Source organism: Giraffa tippelskirchi, chromosome 6 (genome assembly GCF_054371585.1).
Source record: "Giraffa tippelskirchi isolate mGirTip1 chromosome 6, T2T-mGirTip1v1.2.pri, whole genome shotgun sequence".
Taxonomy (NCBI): Eukaryota; Metazoa; Chordata; class Mammalia; order Artiodactyla; family Giraffidae; genus Giraffa; species Giraffa tippelskirchi.
This window is the reverse complement of record NC_137280.1, coordinates 99,913,388-99,938,436: the sequence shown is the minus strand read 5'-3', so window position 1 is coordinate 99,938,436 and position 25,049 is coordinate 99,913,388. Positions and strand designations below refer to the sequence as shown.

The 25,049-nt window shown below is 39.7% G+C and overlaps 1 protein-coding gene and 1 pseudogene across 1 annotated transcript in view; one reads left to right on the top strand and one right to left on the bottom strand.

Moving 5' to 3' along the window:
- Positions 1-15,434, bottom strand: part of LOC145510872 (PR domain zinc finger protein 14-like) — an 87,869-nt pseudogene extending 72,435 nt beyond the window's left edge.
- Positions 1-25,049, top strand: part of LYRM7 (LYR motif containing 7) — a 620,686-nt gene that overhangs the window by 26,660 nt on the left and 568,977 nt on the right. The gene's annotated exons all lie outside the window — the stretch shown is intronic.

The following is a 25,049-nucleotide window of genomic DNA, read 5'->3' as shown; positions in this document are numbered from 1 at the left end:
GAGATACTGCCCTATATATACAGTTGTCTAGGATTCCCTGGACTCACAGCTGTGTCTTCTCACCTTGGGGAACCAAGATCTAACTGAATGCCTAATCAGTGTTCTTGGCCTGGTAAACTCTATCCAGGAAGTAAACTCTTGAGTCATGGGCCTCAGCTCATTTATTTCCTGCCTCTCGGGAATCATTGTCTTTCGTTTCTTGATGTTTAATATACTGAAAACCATTCTTTCATGTATTGTGTATGACTTTAATTTATTTCACACTGTGTGGTGAATCTGCCTAGACAAGGAAATCTAGTTTTATGTTTGTTGTTTGATTTAACCTGTTGAGTACATACTGCTCTCTGCAACCATGACCTGATTTTTTTTAATGCATTTTAATTCTCCACCATTTCTTTTCCAATCTTTTTCCTACCCATCTTTTATCTCCTCTCTTTCTGCCCCTCCAGTTACACATATACATATATTGTACTTTTTCTTTGAGTTCTGTAAGAGTTTTACTCTTCCTTCTGTATTTTTCATTTATTTCTTCTTTTTCTTTTGAAAACTGCCTCTCCATACTTTCTTCTGGAAGTTTTCTTCTGATATATCTTCCAGTGAGTAATTATTTTTCTAATATGCTGTTAAACCCATATTTACAGTTCTTACTTTTGACTTTATAGTTTGCAGTTATAGAAATTAGATTTTTTTTTTGTTGTTTTCTTCCATGTCTTGTTTTGTTTTCTTGTTATTTCCTTGAACATAGTAGATAGGTTTATTTTAATTATGTTTCTTGTGCCCTCACTATTTGTATTCCCTGATTATGCACTGTTATTGTATGTTGTTTCTCTTGGTTTATTTTATACTTGAATGATGTTCTTCCTTTAGAGAGGAAGTTATTTGCTTCTGTCAAATGGCTAGCAGTACCAGCAGGTCAAAATTAGAGAGCCAGTATGATTTCACACTTATTCTTGTTTCAAGACACTGTCTGGATACCAGCATAGACAATGGAGAGATTCCCAGTGCCACCTCCTGGTATCTTCTGACTCTGTTATTTTTTCCCACTAGCACAAGTTTATGAAAATCACATTTCAGCTCTTAAGCTTCTCAACCTCCTCCTTTCAATTCAACAAACACATTTGGAAAAATGCTCCCAATATTGAATTTACTTCTCTGGGGTTCAGCCTTCTTTTCAATCTTGGCTTCATAATTCTGCACTGATTTCTTAGCTTTCCAATACCTTCTAGCAGATATTTTTAATATTTGGTCCAGCTACTAGCTTTTCTCCCTGGGATTGTTCATACTGCCTTGCTTGTGACTGTTGGAAAAGAAAGTTCCATTGTCATTCTCACCTTTTACAAGTACATGTGACCCTTTCATAAAAATAAATTTATAATTAAATACTTTCAGAAATAAGTAAATTTTACTTACCCAGAAGTAGAAAACCACTGTAAGTTCTAGTTCAAGACAGAGACATGAAGAAAATATTATCGGTTTAGTAGGAAAACTAGTTCCCATTCAGTTCAGTTAAGTCACTCAGTAATGTCCGACTCTTTGTGACCCCATGGACTGCAGCACGCCAGGCCTCCCTGTCCATCACCAACTCCCAGAGTTTACCCAAACTCATGTCCATTGAATCGGTGATGCCATCCAGCCATCTCGTCCTCTGTCGTCCCCTTCTCCTCCTGCCCTCAATCTTTCCCAGCATCAGGGTCTTTTCCAATGAGTCAGCTCTTCGCATCAAGTGGCCAAAGTATTGGAGTTTTAGCTTCAACATCACTCTTTCCAATGAACACTCAGGGCTGATCTCCTTTAGGATGGACTGGTTGGATCTCCTTGCAGTCCAAGGGACTCTCAAAAGTCTTCCCCAACACCACAGTTCGAAAGCATCAATTCTTCAGTGCTCAGCTTTCTTTATGGTCCAACTCTCATGTCCATACATGACTACTGGAAAAACCATAGCCTTGACTAGATGGACCTTTGTTGGTAAAGTAATGTCTGTGCTTTTTAATATGCTGTCTAGGTTGGTCATAGCTTTTCTTCCAAGGAGCAAGCGTCTTTTAATTTCATGGCTGCAATCACCATCTGCAGTGATTTTAGAGCCCAAAAAACTAAAGTCAGCCACTGTTTCCACTGCTTCCCCATCTATTTGCCATGCAGTGAGGGGACTGGATGCCATGATCTTCATTTTCTGAATGTTGAGCTTTAAGCCAATGTTTTCACTCTCCTCTTTCAATTTCATCAAGAGGCTCTTTAGTTCTTCTTCATTTTCTGCCATAAGGGTGGTGTCATCTGCATATCTGAAGTTATTGATATTTCTCCCAGCAATCTTGATTCCAGCTTGTGTTTCTTCCAGCCCAGCGTTTCTCATGATGTGCTCTGCATAGAAGTTAAATAAGCAGGGTGACAATATACAGCCTCGACGTACTCCTTTTCCTATTTGGAACCAGTCTGTTGTTCCATGTCCAGTTCTAACTGCTGCTTCCTGACCTGCATACAGATTTCTCAAGAGACAGGTCAGGTGGTTTGGTATTCCCATCTCTTTCAGAATTTTTGCACAGTTTATTGTGATCCACACAATCAAAGGCTTTGGCACAGTCAATAAAGCAGAAATAGATGTTTCTCTGGAACTCTGTTGCTTTTTCTGTGATCCAGCAGATGTTGGCAGTTTGATCTCTGGTTCCACTGCCTTTTCTAAAACCAGCTTGAACATCTGGATGTTCACAGTTCATGTACCGTTGAAGCCTGGCTTGGAGAATTTTGACCATTACTTTGCTAGCGTGTGAGATGAGTGCAGTTGTGTGGTAGTTTGAGCATTCTCTGGCATTGCCTTTCTTTGGGATTGGAATGAAAACTGACTTTTTCCAGTCCTGTGGCCACTGCTGAGTTTTCCAAATTTGCTGGCATATGGAGTGCAGCACTTTCACAGCATCATCTTTTAGGATTTGAACTAGCTCAACTGGAATTCCATCACCTCCACTATGTTCGCATTAGTCACGATGAAAATGCACCTACCCATAGCAAATTCTGAAGACATAAAATTGTACTACTTTTGCTCAAGGGAGATTCTGGCTATACAGTATTTAAATATAATTTTTTGTTACCAAATATCTTAAATTATTGAGTTTGAATATTTCTTTTATGATGTATATATATATGAAATAGCTTTCTAAAATGTTATAACAATATATCATCAAAATCATTTTTCTGGCATGGCCAAACACATTAATAATTTCAAGTAAATAATTTCATATAAATGTGTTGGGAATATAAATTGCCATTAGTTATGTTGAAAACACATCTGTCCCATAACAAAAGAGTGTTTTGTGAGATTTTATTAGTCAGCCTCTACTATATTTTGGCCCTATTCTAACTGCTCAACATAAAGCAGTGAGCAGGAAAGAGAATGTGCTTCCATAGAGAGCTCGCATTCCAGGGAAAAAGAAGTATCCAAAAAAGAAACAAAAAAAGGTAACTCATTGTTAGAGATTGTACTTTTACTTTCTTAGACAGTGAATGTCACATGTAAGAAATTTCAAGAACATTGTTTATAATAGTGATTATGTAATTTATTTTCTAAACCAGGGCACTTTAGAGAATAAAAAGAGATGCTAAAATAATTTATGTAATTAAAATTTAATTAATGAAATATAGCTGATTTATAATATTGTTATTTTCTGGTATACAACACAGTGATTCAACAGTTTGCTAGATTTTACTCCATTTAAAATTACTATAAAATATTCGCTATATCCCCTGTGCTGTAAAATATAGCCTTATAGCTTATTTATTTTATTCTTACTGGTTTATACCTCTTAATTCCTTACCCCTATCTTGCCCTCCCTAGTTCCTCTCCTCACTGGTAGCCACTAGTTTGTTCTCTATATCTGTGAGCCTATTTCTGATTTATTATATTCATTCATTTTAATTTTTTTTATATTCCACATATAAGTGATAGCATACAGTATTTGTCTTTATCTGTCTGACTTATTTCACTAAGCATAATACCCACCAAGTCCATCTGTGTTGTTTCAAATGGAAAATTTTCATTCTCTTTATGGCTAATATTCCATTGTGTGTGTATATATTTATACCACATCTTTATCCATTCATCTGTTCATGGACACATTGGTGGCTTCCATATCTTGACTATAGTAAATAATGCTACTGTGAACATTAGAGTGCATGTATCTTTTCAAAATGTTTTCTTTTTCTTCAGATAAATACTAAGGAGTGGAATTGTTGGATTATATGGGAGTTCTACTTTTAGTTTTTTTTGAGGAATCTCCATGAAGTTTTCTATATTGGCTGCAGCAATTTACACCCCACCAACAGTATGCTTGGTTTCCCTTTTCTCCACATCCTTGCCAGTATTTGTTATTTGTAGACTTTTTGATGATAGCCATTCTGACAGGCATGAAGTGTTACCTTATTTTCTCTTGATTTGCATTTCTCTGATGATTAGTGATGTTGAGCATGTTTTCATGTGCCTGTTGGCCATCTGTATGTCTTCTTTGGAAAAACGTCTATTCAGGTCTTCTGCCCATTCTTTAACCAGATTTTTTTTTTTTTTGACTTGATTTATATATTTTGGATATTAACCCCTTATTGGTCATATCATTTGCAAATATTTTTCCTTCAGTATATTTTCTTTGCTGTGCAAATGCTTATAAGTTTAATTAGTTCTCATTTGTTTACTTTTGCTTATGTTTTCTTTGCCTTAGAAGGTAGATCCAGAAATTATTGCTGCAATTTATGTCAAAGAGTACTCTGCCTAAGTTTTCTTCTGGGAGTTTTATTGTTTCTGGTCTTAGATTTAAGTCTTTAATCCATTCTGAGTTAATTTTTTTATATAATGTGAGAAAATGTTCTTATTCATTCTTTTTTTTTTTAAATAAATTTATTTATTTTAGTTGGGGGCTAATTACTTTACAATATTGTAGTAGTTTTTGCCATACATTGACATGAATCAGCCATGGGTTTACATGTGTTCCCCATCCTGGACCCCCCTCCCACCTCCCTCCCCATCCCATCCCTCTGGGTCATCCCATTGCCCCGGCCCTGAGCATTTGTCTCATGCATCGAACATGGAATGGTGTTCTGTTTCACATATGATAATATACATGTTTCAATGCTATTGTCCCAGAACGTCCCACCCTCACCTTCTCTTACGTGTAGTTGTTCAGTTGTCAGAGCAACATTAATTGAAGAGACTATTTTTCCTTTACTGTGTATCCTTACCTTTTTCTCATAATTTACCTAAGTGTGTGGGTTTACTTATGGATTTTTCCATTGATCTATATGCCTGTTTTTGTGTCAGCACCATATTGTTCTGTTTACTGTAGTTTTGTAGTCTGCATGGTCTATAGTCAGGTAGCATGATACTTCCAGCTTTATTCTTTGGTTATTATGGGTCTTTTGTGGTTCCATATAAATTTTAGGAATATTTGTTTTCAGTTCAGTTCAGTCGCTCAGTCGTGTCCGACTCTTTGCGACCCCGTGAATCGCAGCACGCCAGGCCTCTGTGTCCATCACCACCTCCCGGAGTCCACCCAAACCCGTGTCCATCGAGTCGGTGATGCCATCCAACCATCTCATCCTCTGTCATCCCCTTCTCCTCCCGCCCCCAATCCTACCCAGCATTAGGGTCTTTTCCAATGAGTCAACCCTTCGCATGAGGTGCCCAAAGTATTGGAGTTTCAGCTTCAACATCAGGCCTTCCAATGAACACCCAGGATTTGTTTTAGTTCTGTGAAAACTGTCATGAGCATTTTGATAGAGATTACATTAAATCTGTAGATTTCTTTTGGTATTGTGGCAATTTTAGCAGTATTAATATTTCCAATTCATGAATATGAGTTACCTTTCCATTTTTTTGTATCGTCTTCAGTTTCCTTCATCAGTGTTATAAAGTCTTTGGAGTATAGGTCTTTCTCTTATTGTTTAAGTTTATTAAGTATTTTATAATTTTTTATGTGATTTTAAATGGGATGGTTTTCTTGCTTTCTCTTTCATTGTTAACACTATAAAAAGCAACATATTTCTGAATATTAGCCTTGTATCCTCCACCTTTACTGAACTCAATTTATTCTGATGATTTTTTGGTGGAGATTTTAGGGTTTTCTCTTTCTGGTATCATGTCAGCGATGACAGTTTTACTTCTTCTTCTTTTTTTTTTTTTCTAATTTGAATACCTTTTCTTTCTCATGTCTGATTGCTGTGGCTGACACTTCCAAAGTTATGTAAGATAGAAGTGGTGACAGTGTGCATCCTTCTTCATGATTTGAGAGGAAGAACTTTCAACTTTCTCCACTGAGTATATTATCTGTGGCCATAAAATACCTTTATGATGTTGAGATATGTTCCCTTTCTTTCAACTTTGATGAGACTTATTATCATGAATGGATGTTGAATTTATCGGATGTCTTTTCTGCATCTGTTGAGATAGTCCTGTGATCTTATCCTTTCTTTTGTTGGTGTGGTGTATCACATTGGTTGATCTGTAGGTATTGAACCATCCTTGCATCCCTGGAATACAACTCACTAGATCATGGTGTATGATCCTTTTTGTATATTGTTGAATTTGGCTTGCTGATATTTTGATGAAGATTTTGACATCAATATTTAATAGAAATATTGGCAAGTAATTTTCTTCTTTTGTAATTTCGTTGTCTGGTTTTGGTATCAGGGTAATGTTGTCTTCATAAAATGAATTTGAGGGTGTTCCATCCTCTTCAGTTTTTTGGAATTGTTTGAGAAAAGGAAAAATTTAATTTTTAAATATTTATTTGTTGACTACAAAATTAGTTTTATTATATGTGTGAATCTATAAGATACTTTTTCTCAACAATTATTTTTAAGTATAATTTTCTTAAAATGAAACTAACATGCACTTATGTACATAAAACTATTTTTTTAAATCATTGATTATCCAACATTAAAAACAGCATTATTTATTTATTTATTTATTTATTCTTGATACATATTCATCTACTTTAATTAGTTTGAAAACTTTATTAGTCTGTAATAGTATGTCACTGATATTCAGCTGGTCTTATTTTTCCAGGTAATTCAAATACTTTAAAGTTTAATTTTATTGTTAGTAATTTTGAAGATATTTGACATTTTTAATGAGCTCTTCTTTGAATACCATACTAATTTTAATGGAGAAAATATTCTCTCTGTATATGGTTTTTTATTTAAAATCCAAGCAATATTTTTTTATAAATGGCTGATATTATCAATTTTTGTTATTTCCATATTAAAATTTACATATATGTTAACCCATGTATTTCTGCCAGTACTGCATTTTTGCTTCCTTTAGAATATCTTTTTTCAATAAAAAAATTTTTTTCAAGACTATTCTCATAAATTCTCTCTATTTCTAATCCTTCTGAAATTTTACCAAATGCATATGCAAATCATAGGCCTTCTCATGTAAAATTTTCCAATTAAAAATAGAAATTCTGTTAAAAGAGTCTTCCAACATGTCAAGATATCACACAAAATATAGTTATAAGAATTGCAGAATTAAATCTTATAAACTACATGATCTTTCATCATTTTTTTCACTTCCTCACTTATTCCTGTATAAATAATTTTTATTTTCTGATTTGCAAATTTGGCAATAAGTGTTGATAGAATTCAAAAGAATGGCTGAGTGTTGAGTAAAGGAGTGAACAGGAAAATTTCTGTAGTTTGTATCTCATTGGTATAATCATTATAGAAATGAATCCTTGTATCAAAACTCATCAGTGGACACCTAACATCTGTGTATTTCTCTGCATGTAAATTTTACCATGATCAAAAAATTCAACCAAAAAACCCCACTCCAAACTATGTGCTTATACGAGAAAAGTTAGAAAACACACCAGAATAATTTATATAGCCTAATATATCTTGTAGAGATTAAAAATACATCACCTTAAAATAAGAATTACATGTTTTATAAACACATACTGGACATGGAACAACAGACTGGTTCCAAATAGGAAAAGGAGTACGTCAAGGCTGTATATTGTCACCCTGCTTATTTAACTTATATGCAGAGTACATCATGAGAAACGCTGGGCTGGATGAAGCACAAGCTGGAATCAAGATTGCCGGGAGAAATATCAATAACCTCAGATATGCAGATGACACCACCCTTATTGCAGAAAGTGAAGAAGAGGTAAAGAGCCTCTTGATAAAAGTGAAAGAGGAGAGTGAACATTCTTCTCAATGTAATAAAGAGTCATAGTAGATCAATAGAATAACTCATAGAAGATTCTAAAATACAAATGACTAATCTTTAGTAAGAAAACAGAATGAGGAAAAATCTGTCAAACTATAAAATGAAAATGTGGAATATCTAAATGACAGTTTTATTTAAGCTTTCGGGCACTATTGAAGCACATTTCAACCTTAAGTGTTGATCCAGGCAGAGACCTTTGAAGTAAATTGTTTACATTGATTTGCAATCCAATAAGCCTTTGTAGTAAGCTATCCTCTTTGAATTTACAACCTTGCTTAATTCAGCAGAAAATTGCTCTGCCTGTTTCAGAGACCCATGTAGATGACTTGAGCACAATTAAAAGAATTAAACTTGTGATGTTGGTGAAAGAAGGCCTGAGAATCCCTTTGATGACTAGCCAGACACAAAGAGCAGTCGTTGCTTATGAAGAACTGAGTCTGACTGAAGGAGTTGAGAGATCAGAAAGTATTTACCTCAGCTCTTGGCGCAGGATAGGCACTCAAACTCTCATTCCTGTAAAACAGCAGCAAGGAAGCTTACCTCCACAAAAACTCATCTTTAGTGAATGGATACAGAACTTAGATACTTCTGGTGTTTAGGCACTTTTTAAGTGGCAATTTATGTACTTTCAAAAGATTCAGTATGTCAGAGTAGCTTATAGCATGTAGAATTTTAAAAGGGTTACAAGCAGTATCCTAAGAATACCTAGAAGATAAGAAGCACAGCTTTTATGAAACCAAATGTGCTACTGGAAACGTTTTTTAAGAGTATTAAAATTTTCTTCAAATTTACCCTCCAGAAATATGAAAGCGAAAGTTGCTCAGTCATGTCGGACTCTTTGCGACCCCATGGACTATACAGTCCATGGAATTCTCCAGGCTAGCATGCTGAAAAGGGTAGCCTTTGCCTTCTCCAGATCTTTCCAACCCAGAGATCAAACCCAGGTCTCCCACATTGCAGGCAGATTCTTTACCAGCTGAGCCACCGGAGAAGGCAACTGTCTAGTATTTCAAGATTAAGAAAATATACAAGGTCCTTCTTTTATCATTCCTGCAGTCCTTGGTGTACTTTTCGTTCTGAAAAGTCATATTGAGAACCTTCTATGTACTAAAAGAAGGACAGTTTGTAGAGAGGTGAATATACCCACTCAGCAGCAGACAACTCTGAGTCTAAACTCCAGGTCTTCCATTTACTAACCTCTTAAATAGGAATGCTGATAATAGTTGCCTCATAATGGTTGTTATGAGGATTAATAAATCAATGTACGGAAAGCACTTAGAATCTGGCATGTGACAAACACTGAATAAATGTTAACTATTATTAGTATTTTGTTATTAATTCACAGTTTAGTTCAGTCGCTCAGTCGTGTCCGACTCTTTGTGACCCCATGACCACAGCACGCCAGGCCTCCTTGTCCATCACTAACTCCCTAAGTCCACCCAAACCCATGTCCATCGAGTCGGTGATGCCATCCAACCATCTCATCCTCTGTCGTCCCCTTCTCCTCCTGCCCTCAATCTTTCCCAGCATCAGGGTCTTTTCCAATGAGTCAGCTCTTCGCATCAGGTGCCCAAAGTATTGGAGTTTCAGCTTCAACATCACTCCTTCCAATGAACACCCGGCACTGATCTCCTTTAGGATGGACTGGTTGGATCTCCTTGCAGTCCAAGGGACTCTCACAGAGTCTTCTCCAACACCACAGTTCAAAAGCATCAATTCTTCGGCGCTCAGCTTTCTTTATAGTCCAACTCTCTTGTCCATACATGACTACTGGAAAAACCATAGCCTTGACTAGACAGACCTTTGTTGGTAAAGTCATGTCTGTGCTTTTTAATATGCTATCTAGGTTGGTCATAACTTTCCTTCCAAGGAGTAAGCGTCTTTTAATTTCATGGCTGCAGTCACCATCTACAGTGATTTTGGAGCCCCAAAAAATAAAATCAGCCACTGGTTCCACTGTTTCCCCATCTATCTGCCATGAAGTGATGGGACCGGATGCCATGATCTTAGTTTTCTGAATGTTGAGCTTTAAGCCAACTTTTTCACTTTCACTTTCATCAAGAGGCTCTTTAGTTCTTCTTCACTTTCTGCCATAAGGGTGGTGTCATGTGCATATCTGAGGTTATTGATATTTCTCCCGGCAATCTTGATTCCAGCTTGTGCTTCCTCCAGCCCAGCGTTTCTCATGATGTACTCTGTGTAGAAGTTAAATAATCAGGGTGACAATATACAGCCTCGACGTACTCCTTTTCCTATTTGGAACCAGTCCTTATTCCATGTCCAGTTCTAACTGTTGCTTCCTGACCTGCAAACAGGTTTCTCAAGAGGCAGGTCAGGTGGTCTGGTATTCCCATCTCTTTCAGAATTTTCCACAGTTAATTGTGATCCACACAGTCAAAGGCTTTGGCATAGTCAATGAAGCAGAAATAGATGTTTTTCTGGTACTCTCTTGCTTTTTCGATGATCCATCGTATGTTGGCAGTTTGATCTCTGGCTCCTCTGCCTTTTCTAAAACCAGCTTGAACATCTGGAAGTTCACAGTTCATGTCTTGCTGAAGCCTGACTTGGATGTAAGAGCAAAGCAAAGAATCTTTGATTTTTTTAAGCAGGTACATACTTGAGTTTATCCCCCAGAATTTCCTTCAAATGTAAGAGATTCAGAAATTGAGAGATTAGTTTAATCTGCTTTTTAACTTGCAAAATTTCTGCTTAAAGAAAATAACTGGTTTTTATCAGGTGATGTCAATCCTTGATGCTATCACTTTCAAGGCTTTTCTTTTTGTTTTTTGTCCCATCAAGAACATTTACTATTTTATCTGACAAAGATAATTTCTACCTTCTTGTAAGTTAGATCCTTCGAAATTGTCCCTCGCTGACAAAGAGACCAATCATCGTCCACCAAACTTGACGAGGGTAGTGTGAGCTATGATTGGTGAGGCAGCCAATGTATTAGCTGAATGTTAAAAAAATAAATTAATAAAGGCTAAGTGATCTTTTATGTGGGAGTTAATATTATAAATAATAGATGATAAAGGTGTATTTTACTCTGAGATCAGAAGCTGGCATCGGGTAAACCTGAGGCTGTCTGCAGTATGGCCTATAGCTGAACAACAAACTAACACAAGAACACAAAACCCCCCAAACAATCTGATTTTAAAAGGGCAGAAGAACTGAATAGACTTTTTTCCAAAGAAGAAATACAGTAGACCAACAGATACATGAAAAGGTGCTCAACATTACCAATCATCAAGGAAATGCAAATCAAATCCGCAGTGAGATATCACCTTCCACTTGTTAGACTGGCACATTTGTTATTACAAAAGCAAGAAATAAGAAGTGCTGGGGAGGATGTGGAATAAAAGAGACTAACTCTTGTGCCCTCTTGGTGGGAATGCAGATTGGTGCAGCCACCATGGATAGCAATATAGAGAATCCTCAAAAACTAAAAATAGAACTAAATAACTAAATGGCAGTTCCACTTGTGGGTATATGTCAAAAGATTTGAAAACAGGATATCAAGCAAATACCTGCACTCCGTACTCATTACAGCATTATTATTCACAACCACCTGATGCTCAACAGTCCCCTGTGCTGTGTTACACAAGGAGTAGTTTTCTATATTAACTGTGCTTTTCACTGGGATGAAGTTTGGGGCAGATTAGCTTTCTTTCACCATCACAGTTTGTAATTTTATATTTCCATTATTCAGAAGCCAACACGACCTTTTAGGTTGGTAATTGGGGACAAGGATAAAATCTGCATGCCAATTGCTAAGGAACATAAAATACTCAGATGATGCCTGGATTCAAAGTTCTTACTAATAAAAATTCTGGTCTTGGTTGTTAGGTAACAGAGTTTGTAAAAGCAAAATTGATGGAGAACCAATAGAGTTCCAGGAGGTGAACTGTCGGAGAAATCTGAGGCAGGCATCCAAGGACCTCTGATTGTTCAATACCTCTGCTGATTTTTAGGCCATAAACCTGGCAGCAACAACATCTGGACTGCTGAACTGGCATGGTCACCAGCAGTGGTAGTCTTTGTAGTATACCTCTCAAGTATCAGAAAGAGATATTTACAGTAAGCAGAGCAAGAGGCAGCCAGTTAGGCAGAATAAGTAACTTGTACTACATCCAGAATAGGAAACCTCTGCTTCTCGGGCCCATCTGGATATGATGTAAATCCTGGACCTGAATCACTACTACCAGGACCTATTCCTCCATTTCTAAATGAGAACTTCTCAATCTTTCCTCCCATTGAGGTTTGAATTAATGGGATCCCAAGAAACCATTTCTGAATCTGTTCAATTAGAGATCCTGAATTTGGAACTGGGTAGAGGAACATATGTTATTTGATGATAACTAGATACTACTGGATAGAGAAAATGGTTGTTACCCTTTGATGAGGGAATAACTGTACTTTCACTTATACATTGAAGTTAGTTGGGACATTTTTGAAATTACAGGTATGCCTGTAAGGTTCAAGGAGGAAAGAGAAATTGAAAAGATACAATTTAGACAGTTCAACATTTCCAGAAACAATCAGAACACACACACACAAATTAAGAAAATGGAATCAAAATCACAAGTATATCAGTTCTTTCTCATATCATACATCAGTGGAATTCAATTTAAATTCCATTAGGGATTACAATGAAACTTGACCAACTGATTTTAAAAAAGAAAATAGTAAACTGTGTAAGAATGCCAAATTTTTCTCCATTAAAAAAGTTAATAGCTTTATTTAAATATATTGACATATGATAAGTTGCAAATTTTAAGTGCATATTTTGATACATTTTGACATAGGTACATACCTGTGAAATAACCACCATCAAGACAATGAATATATTCATCATCCACAAAGGTTTCTTCCTTTCTGTAGTTTTGTGTCCCTCCTGAATCTCCCTGCCCTTTGCTAAGTATAGATTTCTATTAATAAGTTGATTTTTTTTTTTTTTAGTACTTTAAAGATGTTGCTCCACTCTGACCAGGTTCATATTGTTTCTGATAAGAGATATTTTGTCATCCTTATCTCTATTCCTTTGTATGTAATGTGTCTTTTTTCTCTGGCTGCTTTTAATATTTTTGCCTTTATCACTGGTTTTGAGCAGTTTGATCATGATATGCTCTGGTTCAGTTTTTAAAATGTTTCTTTTACCTTTTTCCTTTGTAAAACTTCATGCTGTGCACTAGACTTTTCATCAAATTAGTAAAAAAATTAGCCATAATTCTTCATATGTTTTTTCTGGACCCCCTGTTTCTTCTCTACTTCTGGGACTTTAATTGCACCTATATTAGGTTGCTTGAAGTTGTCACATAGCTCATTAATTCTCTTCATCATTATTTTAGACTTTCTGCTCTCCTTTTCATATTCTATAATCTCTGTTGCTATGTCTTCAAGTTCATCAATTATTTGTGCTGCAATATCCAGTCAGCCATCAATCCCATCCAGAGGATTTTTCATTTCTGACATAATAATTTTAAGCTCTGGGATTTTGGTTTGGAGTTATTTGGATCTTTTTTATATTTACCATGTCTCTATTTAACATGCTCAGTTTTTTCTTTAACTTATTAACCATGTGGAATATAGTTATGACAACCAACTTAATATCACTGTTAATTTTAATATCTGTGTTCTTATTTGCTTTTTTTTTTTTTTTTTTTTTAAGGCAGAGGTTGCATCCATTTGTTTCATTTTTATTTTATTCTCTGTGAGCGGGTGAAGGGATTCAAGAAAAAGTATCCTGGTGAACAGAAGTAGGTTCAGCAGCTTTGGAAAGATGAGGACATCTTCCTCCATCTGGGTAATGGCCATCTGGTTAGACATGCCCTCAGTTTTGTGTTCTGCGTTAGAGTTGGAAGGAAGAAATTCCATAGGCAAGTGGAGAAGCTGCAGGAAGGTGCTGTATTGGGGAAAGAGCCCAGTCCTTCCACTAAGAGGGCCTCACTGTGTACGGCAAAGATGTGTAATCACCTTTGGAGGACCTGGATGCCTGCTTCCCCTGCTTTACAACCTGCAGGCTTACCGGAATATCCAAAACTTCTCATAGCAATCTCCATACCACAGGAGGAGCTCTTGGTTCTGGTAGGTCTCCTTACAGCTTTCATAAAAATCTGCCCTTGACATAGTATGGCCACAAGGTTCTGCTCCAACAGGAAATGGGCACAGCTGACATAGGACGTCCAGTTCCCTGCAACTCCTTTTCCATCAATAAAGTGGCTCAAATGACCATCTTCAAAGAGCTCCCATGTATTAAGGAATTGTCTCCGTGTGTCTTGACTTCGCTGGTGTTGACCACTTTATGCTGAAAGATCCCAAACCTGACTCCTTTGGCCACAAAGCTACTATAGAACACCCCCAAATCTGGGACTTCACTGAACTTCATCTGCTGGAGGTGGAGACCTTCTGGTAGCTGAAGGGAGTCGTTATTCAGAGTCTAAGGAAGAAAATCAGACCCAGAGCTGTCGGTGGGGATCAGGAGGCTGGAAATTGCGTGGTGCAGGTGGGCTGAAAGCTGCGGGCTGGGAATGACCCAGTACAGAACTAAGTGCGGGTCTTCCTGGGTAAAGTGGTAGCGGTGAGATGCCTTCCCCTCTTGATTCACGAGTTTGGGGCTGGAGAATTCCATGAACAGAGGAGCCTGGTGGGCTACAGTCCGTGCGATCACAAAGAGCTAGACACAACGACTGAGCAGTTAACACTTTGACTTTCCAGACCTCACTCTGGGACTCAGATAACAGCAGGGAGGGCTTTGGCCTCTCAGGTAATAGCAAATCATCCGCGGGCAGCAGCGAAATGAAAATTTCAGGTTCCTGGCACTGTCCACCATCGCAGTTGCTGCCGGTGTGTCCCAAGTCTTCGCTGGTGGTGACTGCCATTCTAGAAGTGTGCCACCTCCTTGGGGAGGTGGGGAATTGGGTATCAAGTTGGCAGCTTGCTGTACCAGAGCAGGTCATAGAGTGCCTCCCTTGGCAAGGCTGGGCCAGTGCACACAGCAAGGGAGGTGCTGTCCAGAAGCCCATGTGGCCGGGGCCTGCAACTGCTAGAAAGGTTGGAAACCCTCCTCCTTGGGGGTTAGGGTGTTCCTATAATGGCCATAGCTGGGGGTGGAGGGTAAAGGTGCGTAGTAGGCAGCTAGGTGTTGGGAGCTGCTCTGGAGCCAGTCAGGCAGGTAGCACCCCTTGTCCTAGGGTCCAGCCTCCCCTGGCAGCCACAGGGCCATCCCAGGCCACCCCAGCATGGCGAGTCCCTTGGAAGGCTCGCCACCTCAGGTGTGCTGGGCTTTTCAGATCTTCTTGTTTGCTTTTGATTGGTATTTTCCACCCCCTAATTTGGGGTTGTCTTTTCCTGGGTTTTCCCAGTGCCAGACATTGTGAATTTTGCCTTAATTGCTGCACATTTTTGCATTGAAGTCTGATTGAGCTTTGTTCTGAGATGAAATTAAGTTACTTGGAATAGTTCCTACTTTTGAGACTTGTTTGATAGTAACAGAGCAGCGTTTGGGCTAACTATAGCCACTCAGTTTCCATTTCCATCATCTCAGGTCAGGAAATCTTCCAGGCTCTGCCTGGGTTTTCCCTCCCTGTTCTGTTGCCTGGAGCATTCAAGGTCATAAAGCTGTGACAGTTGTAAGCCTAAATTTGTTTCCTTTCTCTCAGTGATCGTTTTCCTTTTTTGCCTGATGTTCAATGTCTTGAAGACTATTGTTTGTATTTTGTCCAGTAGTTCTTCTGGGAGGATAAATCCAGTCTCTGTTCTAGCTCAGTTGAAAGTAGAAAGCAACTGAGATGATTTAGAGCAAAAAGTTTGAGAGCATTTGCTCTAACATAAAATAATTAAAACACTGGTTATTTGATACAGATGTAAAAAACTGATCACTTTGACAGAAAGTGACCTATCTATATGGAAAGTTAGTTATAAAAATAATTTTAACTCATTTGAATTGGCTGAGAACTTTTAAGCTACTTAAAGGTAGTGCTGGAAATTCTGATAAGTATTTGGCAAAACCACAGTTAAAGATCTTCTTCACTTGAGTCATAAAAATAAATTCTAGTTGGATTAAAGTTCTGAAACGTAATAAAATTATTACTTTTAAAGAAAATAAATCAAAATCTGGGGACTGTGGGTTATGGAAGCTCTCTGTAAACCAAAATTAGAAGCCATAAAGTTAAATTGCTAAATTTGACTATATAACATTTTTAAAGTCTCTGCAACCAATACACTTCACTATAAGCAGTGTTAGAAAGCAAGTGACAGATGGAAAAGAATATACAAATAACGAACGCTGGATTAATAGTAAAATGTGTAAATGGATAGCCAAATAATGAAAATCACAGACTAATGGAAAACAGGGAAGAAAATATAAACACAATTTATACAATTTCTTGTTATATACCCAGTTTTAATATTGTATTTCAGAAGGAATAAATGAGTATTTTCATTGCAGTATTATTTATTACTGTAAAATAGGAAGCAGCCTGTATTTCCATTAGTGAGAAAATAAATTGCAAATAGATTATGGTATATACAGCCAGGACATACTATATATCAGGTTTGAAAATGACATGGCAGACTCCTCAGGGGGCTTATGGTGGTGGGCGAGAGGGAGAGGGATGGAAGCAATTTTTATATTACATGAAGTATGACTTTTCTGTGAAAAACACAAAGATATGCATGCATACGTCAACACTGTATATTTCTCTAAAAACTTAAGTGTATATGTGCATGTATATTTAAAGAAAAAAAAGCCTGTAAATATAATCTGATAAACTGGGATAAAAGCAGGGGTTGCTTGTGGTAGTCGAAGTAGGTTTTTACTTTCATCTATAATATTTCACCTCTTAACACTGAGAATGCATTCTTCATTCCTTGTAATAATTGTGTAAATAATGCTGAACAAACACTTAAATGAATTGTGTATTTGGAAGGAAGTATGTATATAGCAGTTTGTGTATGCATGCAAGGGGGCCGGTCAGTGGAATACAGTGGGTACCTGCTGTTACTGTAGCGCAGCATCTCTTCTTCTTTTTCCAATTATAGAGTCTTTTAGTTCCTTTTTTGTTTTATTTTGTTTTGTTTTGCTTAAACTAGTTGAAATTGAGTTTGCATTATTTGCAAATGAACAAATTCTTAATTTTCTCACAAGGACATTTTTTTGTTCTGTTGTTCATTTTGTTTTTAAAAAAATACATAAAAACAGCATGTTACTCTTCAAGAAATGAGTCACTAACCAAGTATGGGGCATAATTTTAATATCATGGAATTAGAAGGGTAGATTGGGGAAGGAATGGTGCTTTGGAAGTTTGCTTTTAGAAATGTCTTCATGATTAAATAAGAACAAAGTTTTTGTTTCTATATTATGTCGGTGAGACTACAGATCTGAGCTGTATGGAATTAAAATGATAGACTAATACATTTAAAGGTGTTAGGTAGTTAGAATAGGAAAAAGACGTCCAAAATGGCAGTGACTAAAAGACAAAGAAGGAAGAAGCCTGCAAAAATGGAACAAAGGAAGGTCCGAGGACCAGAGTGAGAACTTCAGGAGAAACAAATACACCCCCTTCTTGGCCAGCCCAATTTGCACAGGGCAGGCTCAAGGGGTGGGGGCGGGGAGGAAGGAGGAGACAAACATAAAAAGAAGAAAGCCAAGATGGATTGAGGCCTCTTCTTTTGGGTTGGTCCGCCCACATGCCTGAGGATGTAGTTTCCTTTGCTTGCCAAATAAAACCGAGCAGTAACACTGGTGTGCTGCTTCCAATTTTTGCTGCAGCAAGACAGAACCAAGGAAATTATACACTCCCCCAGTATATCTGGTGCCGTGACTCAAATTTAACCTGGCTGAAACAACCTCACTTTGGCCCCCAAGAAGCAGAGGCCAAGCACAGCAGAAGCCCAACTCAGCGAAAGCTCCCGCGGTGGAAGCTGAACACAAAGAAAACCCCGTGCAGTGAAAGTGACAAGAAGACCAGCATGCCGGAAACCAGGACAGCAATAACAGATTTGGCATCAAGCTCATGCAGCTCAGTCTTAGATTCCAGTAGACCTCTGGTTAAGGTAGGAGGTCTTTGCTCATATGGCTGGAAGGATATATGGCTAGCAAAATCTTAATTTCTTTACAATCTCTCGATTCTTGTTTCTCGAACCCCCTGCAAACAGGCGAGTGGCAGTGGGTGCAACTGAGGGACTCTGGCAGGGTTTACTCCTCAATGTGTCCCAGAGGCTCTACTATCTGCTGCGCCTTAGTAGCTGTTGCCCAAGTGCGTGAGGGTTCCTCTTTCTTTAATCTTCTTTGTGCCAAGGATCAGGCCAAATGAAAACGGTGAGGAACTTAGCAGATTTTCTGGCAGATTATGAAGGGGATTCCTCGACATGTTTTTCTCACTGCTTTTGCCTCCCGTCCTTCAGCTCCTCTCTCCATCTATGCCACTGCTTACAAAATATTGGGCAGGTCATCATCTTTCCTGAAGGGGAAAAGTTGTGTTTGAAACTGTTTACCTAAGATTAGGACCCAAACCCACGTGGCAGGGACTCTGTGTTATGCTTAATCACTTAGTTGTATTCTACTGAGTATTGAGCCCAGCCAAAACCCTCGGTGCCTGATTTTAGGACCTAATGAAGCTCAGGTTCTTGATGTCTCATTGCAAAAAAAATTCAGTGAGAAACACAGTGACAGGTAAGAGGTGGATTTGTTCGGATTCAGAGAGAAACACACTCCAAGAGTGTGGGCCATCGCAGAGGGCAAGTGTGATGGCCATGGAATGTGGTGTGGTTAGTTTTTTATGGGCTGGGTGATTTCATATGCTAATGAGTGGGAGATTCATTCCAACTCCTTTCGACGGTGTCTTGGAACTGCCCTGGCACCTCTGGTTGTGTCATTTAGCTTGAATATTGAGGATCAAGTTTTAGTTGAATTTGACTGGTCATCTGAAAGAGGAGAGTGAAAAAGCTGGCTTAAAGCTCAACATTCAGAAAACTAAGATCATGGCATCTGGTCCCATCACTTCATGGGAAATAGATGGGGAAACAGTGGAAACAGTGTCAGACTTTATTTTTTCGGGCTCCAGAATCACTGCAGATGGTGATTGCAGCCATGAAATTAAAAGACGCTTACTCCTTGGAAGGAAGGTTATGGCCAACCTAGATAGCATATTTAAAAGCAGAGACATTACTTTGCCAACAAAAGTCCATCTAGTCAAGGCTCTGGTTTTTCCAGTGGTCATGTATGGATGTGAGAGTTGGACGGTGAAGAAAGCCGAGTGCCGCAGAATTGATGCTTTTGAACTGTGGTGTTGGAGAAGACTCTTGAGAGTCCCTTGGACTGCAAGGAGATCCAATCAATCCATCCTAAAGGAGATCAATCCTGGGTGTTCATTGGAAGGACTGATGTTGAAGCTGAAACCAATACTTTGGCCACCTCATGCGAAAAGTTGACTCATTGGAAAAGACCCTAATGCTGGGTAGGATTGAGGGCAGGAGGAGAAGGGGATGACAGAGGATGAGATGGTTGGATGGCATCACTGACTCGATGGACATGGGTTTGGGTAGACTCTGGCAGTTGGTGATGGACAGAGAGGCCTGGCATGCTGCAGTTCATGGGGTTACAAAGAGTCGGACATGACTGAACGACTGAACTGAACTGAACTGAACTTGGACCCATTTGATCTTAATCAGTTTATGTTATGCCCTTGGGCTGTGTCATTCTTTCAAAGTTGTGCCCTGCCCTCTTCCCTCCTATTTCATGCTCTTTTCCTGAGCCCCTTCTGTGCCCACAATGTTTCCTCTACAATATTCTGGAGAGACAACCATAAAATAGCTGGCCCTTGGGAGGGAAACGCTATATAATATCCAATCCCTCTAGATATGCAGGCCTTCATCTTCCATGTTTCTTACAACATGTGCAACAACAGCATCTCTCAGTGAACCCTCTAGGTCGGGTGTCAGGCACACAGTGCCTGCTAGAAGTCCATCTGTTGGTAGCATCCCTTCAAGGGCAATTGGGCTTCCAGGGATAATGTTTGCCACTTGGGAATTAGCCCCGCAGGCCATTTGGGCCCAAACCTTTACAACCCTTCTCCTAAAGTTACAAACATACCCCCCGGATCAAATCTCCACCCCACTTTTATGGAACATCCGGTCTGTTGTCTCTTATCGATTTGTTCTTAACCTACTTCCTAACTCCTACAACCAGGACCCTGCCCCCTTGTAGACAACATCACTCCACCCCACTTATTATTAAAATACTCTTAATGACCCTAACAGAACCAGATAACCCAGTCCTTTGTCATTACTTCTGTTATTACCTAAAGTGGTTCTATGACAATAAAATGTTTACCATTGGAAACACCCTAAACTGCTCTTGTGGAGAACTAGGGAAGAAATCAGTTACCTACATTCCCTCAGAGCAATAACAGGATAAGGCTTATGGCTTTTGCACCAGGTTCCCAGGCTCAGGGCACAGGCTTGGCTTTTGCACCAGGTTCCCAGGCTCAGGGCACAGGCTTGGGTTGCTTTACATCATAGTATCTATTCCCATCCGTGGTGGACAAAGTAGCAATGAGTAAGATTACAACCCCTTAATTCTGCCCAGCACTAGTCACACTGGAGACCTTGGGGATGCCCAACTCCAGAGTGGGGGGTCCCAGGAGGTCGACCTGCCTAGACCTGTCTAGGGATCTGGTCCTCAAGAGGTTGTCATGCCTCAACCTGCTTGGGGATCCACCTGTCCAGGGGTCCCAGGAGGTCGACATGCCTCGACCTGCCTAGGGACCCAATTCTCGGGAGGCTGACATGCCTCAACCTGCCTAGGGATTCAATCTCCAGAAAGTTGTCATGCCTCAACCTGCCTGGGGATCTGTACCTTGACTCAGGGATGTTCAGCTCTCAGGTTGCAACAGTACTGGGTAGGATAAACTTCAGAAAGACTCATCTCTATGGAAGTCCACCCATGGAAATAGAAGGATGCCTATTAGTTGTGGGACTGTGTCTGGTCTCAGCAGTAACTCAGAAGCCCAACGAGAACCCCATTGCCTTTCTGGAACATCTAAAAAAGGCCCTTCAAAAGTTTACCAACCTGGACTTGGACTCTTATGAGGGACAGCTGATTTTAAAGGACAAATTCCTGTCCTAATGTGCATCAGACATCAGGATAAAGTTAGAACAGCTACAGCAGCAGGACCCTGCTGCCTCTTTAGATGACATGGTCCAGACAGCCACCAATAACTTTTATAACAGAGAACAGGAGAGGGAGGCCAAGGCCCAGGAAAGGGAGAGAAGAAAAGAGACAAGGCCTGCCCAGATGCTGGCCGCCTTCCAGGGAAGTCCTATGGCAAACCCCAAGTCCTTGAAGGACAGGCACAAGACAAATGCCTAATCTGTAGACAGGCCAAAGAGTGTCCAAACCATGACACATCTCCTCAAATGGCTTGCTACAAATGCCATCAACTGGGACATTGGGCAGCACTTTGCCCTTGGGACCCAAAAGCCTCAAGGTCAAGCACCAAGCCTTCCCTCACAGTGGTTCAACAGGCCTGAAGTGGCTCGGTCCAGGCAGCCCGCCTATCACAGATAACCATCACAGGGCTGGAGCCAAGGGTACAACTGCATGTGGCAGGTAGATCTGAGGATTTCCTGTTGGACACAGGGGCTACCTGCTCTGTCCTGACCTCCTTCTCCAGAGCCTTCTCCTCCCAAACCTGTGCCGTTTTGGGTGCTACAGGAAAGACAATTACAAAAAGATGCACCAGAGCACTTTGTTGCTGGGATGGACAAATATTTTCCCACCAGTTTCTGGTGGTCCCTGAGTGTCTTATTCCCTTATTAGGAAGAGATCTTTCCCTGCCTTCGAAATCTTGCAGCTGTTGCAGTCCTGATAGAAGATGCTTTAAAACTCTCTCTTGGGGGCAAACTATTTTTACCAGCCACCAAGTAAAACAACTCCTGAATTGGAGAGGCCATTTACGGATGTCTGATAAAAGGATCATCAGATATTAAGTAGTGCTGATGGAAAATCCAGTCCTGACTGTATCCCCTTGTGAGGTTCTTAACCCAGCTGTGTTCCTGCCTACCCGCAAGGGCTCTCTCCCCTTTTACTCTTGCCTAGAAACTTTGGGCCACTGTATAAAACCCCGAGGGGGATTGTCAGAAGATCCTCTGACCAATCCTGAGGAAATCTGGTACACTGATGGAAGCAGCTTTGTCCTAGATGGAAAAAGAAGAGCTGGATATGCAGTAGTCTCCAACTTTGAGACCATAGAGGCTAAACCTTTGCCACCAGGTACTTCAGCCCAATTGGCTGAGCTCATAGCCCTGACTTGAGCTCTAGATCTGGGAAAAGGAAAAAGAGCATCCATTTACACTGGCTCCAAGTATGCCTTTCTGGTGCTACATGCACATGCTGCTATTTGGAAAGAAAGAGACCACTTGACCATCCGAGGGCTCCCCGACCAAATATGGTGATCAAAGACTTAGGCTCTTGGAGGCAGTCCATCTGCCCTTTGAGGTTTCAGTCTCCCATTGTAAAAGACACCAAAAAGGGAGCACGGAAGGGGCACGAGGGAACCAAGTAGCTGATCAGGCAGCTAAGAGAGAGGCACTACAGAACAATGACCCAATAGGGTTTGCCACGTTAGTTCCACAGACTAATTTGCTAGAAACTCCTTCATATACTGAAGGTAAGATTCTTAAAGCTATGAGTGAGGGCTTTCAAGAAGATCATATGGGGTGTTCCAAAAGGAGGGACTCCCTTTTCTGCCTGGGAACCTCCAATGGAAGTTGGTTAACTCCCTACATGCCACCACTCATTTAGGGGAAATGGCCCTCCAAAAATTACTAGAAAGTTCCTTCAGAGGAACTGGCTTCCAAATGACTATAAGGCAAATGATCTTTTCTTGTTCTACTTGCCAGTTAAACAACCCCCAAAGAGCTCGAAGACCCCAGCTAGCCCAGCCCATCCAATGGCATGGGGCCTACCCAAGAAAGGACTGGCAGATGGACTTCACCCAGATGCCAGTTTCTCAAGGGTATAAATACGTACCAGTCATGATAGATACATTCACAGGATGGATTGAAGGCTTTCCCACCTGGACTGAGAAGGCTGAGGAGGTGGTAAAAAAACTGCTCCATGAAATCATTCCAAGATTGGGTCTGCCCAGGTCATTACAAAGTGACAATGGGACATCATTTACTTCTAAGGTCACCCAAGGGGTCTCTAAAGCATTGGGCATTACTTATTATCTCCATTGTGGCTGGAGGCCTCAGTCTTTAGGAAAAGTAGAAAGAGCCAACCAGTTCTTAAAATCAGTGATAAAAAAAGATAACCCAGGAGACCTCCCTGGGATAGAAGGAGGCTTTACCAACAGCTCTCCTCAGCACCCATATTGCCCCTAAGGAACAGGTTGCTCTTAGTCCTTATGAGATGCTATATGTGAGACCTTTTGTTTATGTCAATGACCTCTTCCCAGATCCAGAGGCTCAGACCCTCCAGTCTTAAACCATGGCCATTGGGCAATTCCAACAGGATATACGCTTGTGGGATGTCAACCAGGACTCAAAAGATTCTAAAGAGCCACCACTATATGCTTCAGGGACTCAAGTCCTAATTAAAGTCTGGAAAGATGGATCCCTAAAGGCTCAACTCCAGCTCACGTGGAAGGGCCCCTACCCTGCAATACTTTCTACCCCAACAGCAGTCAAGGTACCAGGAAAGAACTCCTGGATTCACTACTCAAGAGTCAAGCCATGGAAGAAAACAGAAGAGGGCACTCTACACCTGTGAGCCCCTGGGAGATCTCAGACACCTATTCAGGACTACAAATGAGTGCCATTCTAATGAACACCCCCAAAATTAAGTTTCTGGGGATAGGATTTCTCAGGACAGCTCTAAAGAGCCAACACAGCTTGGCAGGGGTTGTCCTCCAAAATAGGCAGGAGATAGATTTCCTGATTCCTGAACAAGGAGGGACTTGAGCCATCTTGAATGAGACATATTGTTTCTGGGTAAATACCTCCAGCTAAGTTAAAGAAAGTCTCACAGTCCTCAAGGAAAACATTTAGATCCTATGAGATCTCAAATAATGAGCTGGAGAGTTCTTGCTGTGGGGAAACCAATAAATCACACATTTTTTTGGTTCCATCTTGAATTTAGAACCAATTGAGAAATAAGACTTGGAAGACAGAGTGACAGAGATCAAATACTGGCTTTAGTATTAACAAAGCTAATTAGAGACTATGACTTTCATTTGCTGACCAAAAGATTTCCTAAAACTTACCAAGGGAAAATTTGAGTTAACCAAACAGATATACTGACCTTGGATAACTGTCCTGAGTGGGAAAAAAAGAAAATTAATCTCCAGAGCCCATAGATGTTTAATAGATGAGCTCTGCTAATTAAAATACATGAATCAATGCCTGTCATACCCTTGCCCAGTCAATCACAAACACTTCACTTCTTCTATATGAGTTGAAATAAAGAAGGGATGAGGAAAGAGGACTGGGTATTATACAGGGATGAAGAAAGAAGATTGGGTATTACAGGATTATTGTCATTCTGCATGGAAAAACAAAACCAGAGAAATGGAGGTTCCTTTCTAATACTGCATATTAGTCATTACATGAAACCTCTCTAGAAACTAAGTGCATAGCTAAATGTTGCTGTACGCTGTAATCAAGATAGTTTTAACTTAGTGGTTAAAAATCTGTGGTAATCACTTATGCCTATATCGAAAGTGATGTAATCATCCTTAGAATATAAAAAATGAACTATTAAGACACATTAATCAGCAGTTTGGTGGTCTGTATAAGCATTGAAGTATTAATCATTTCTGCCTTTCAAATAGACTTT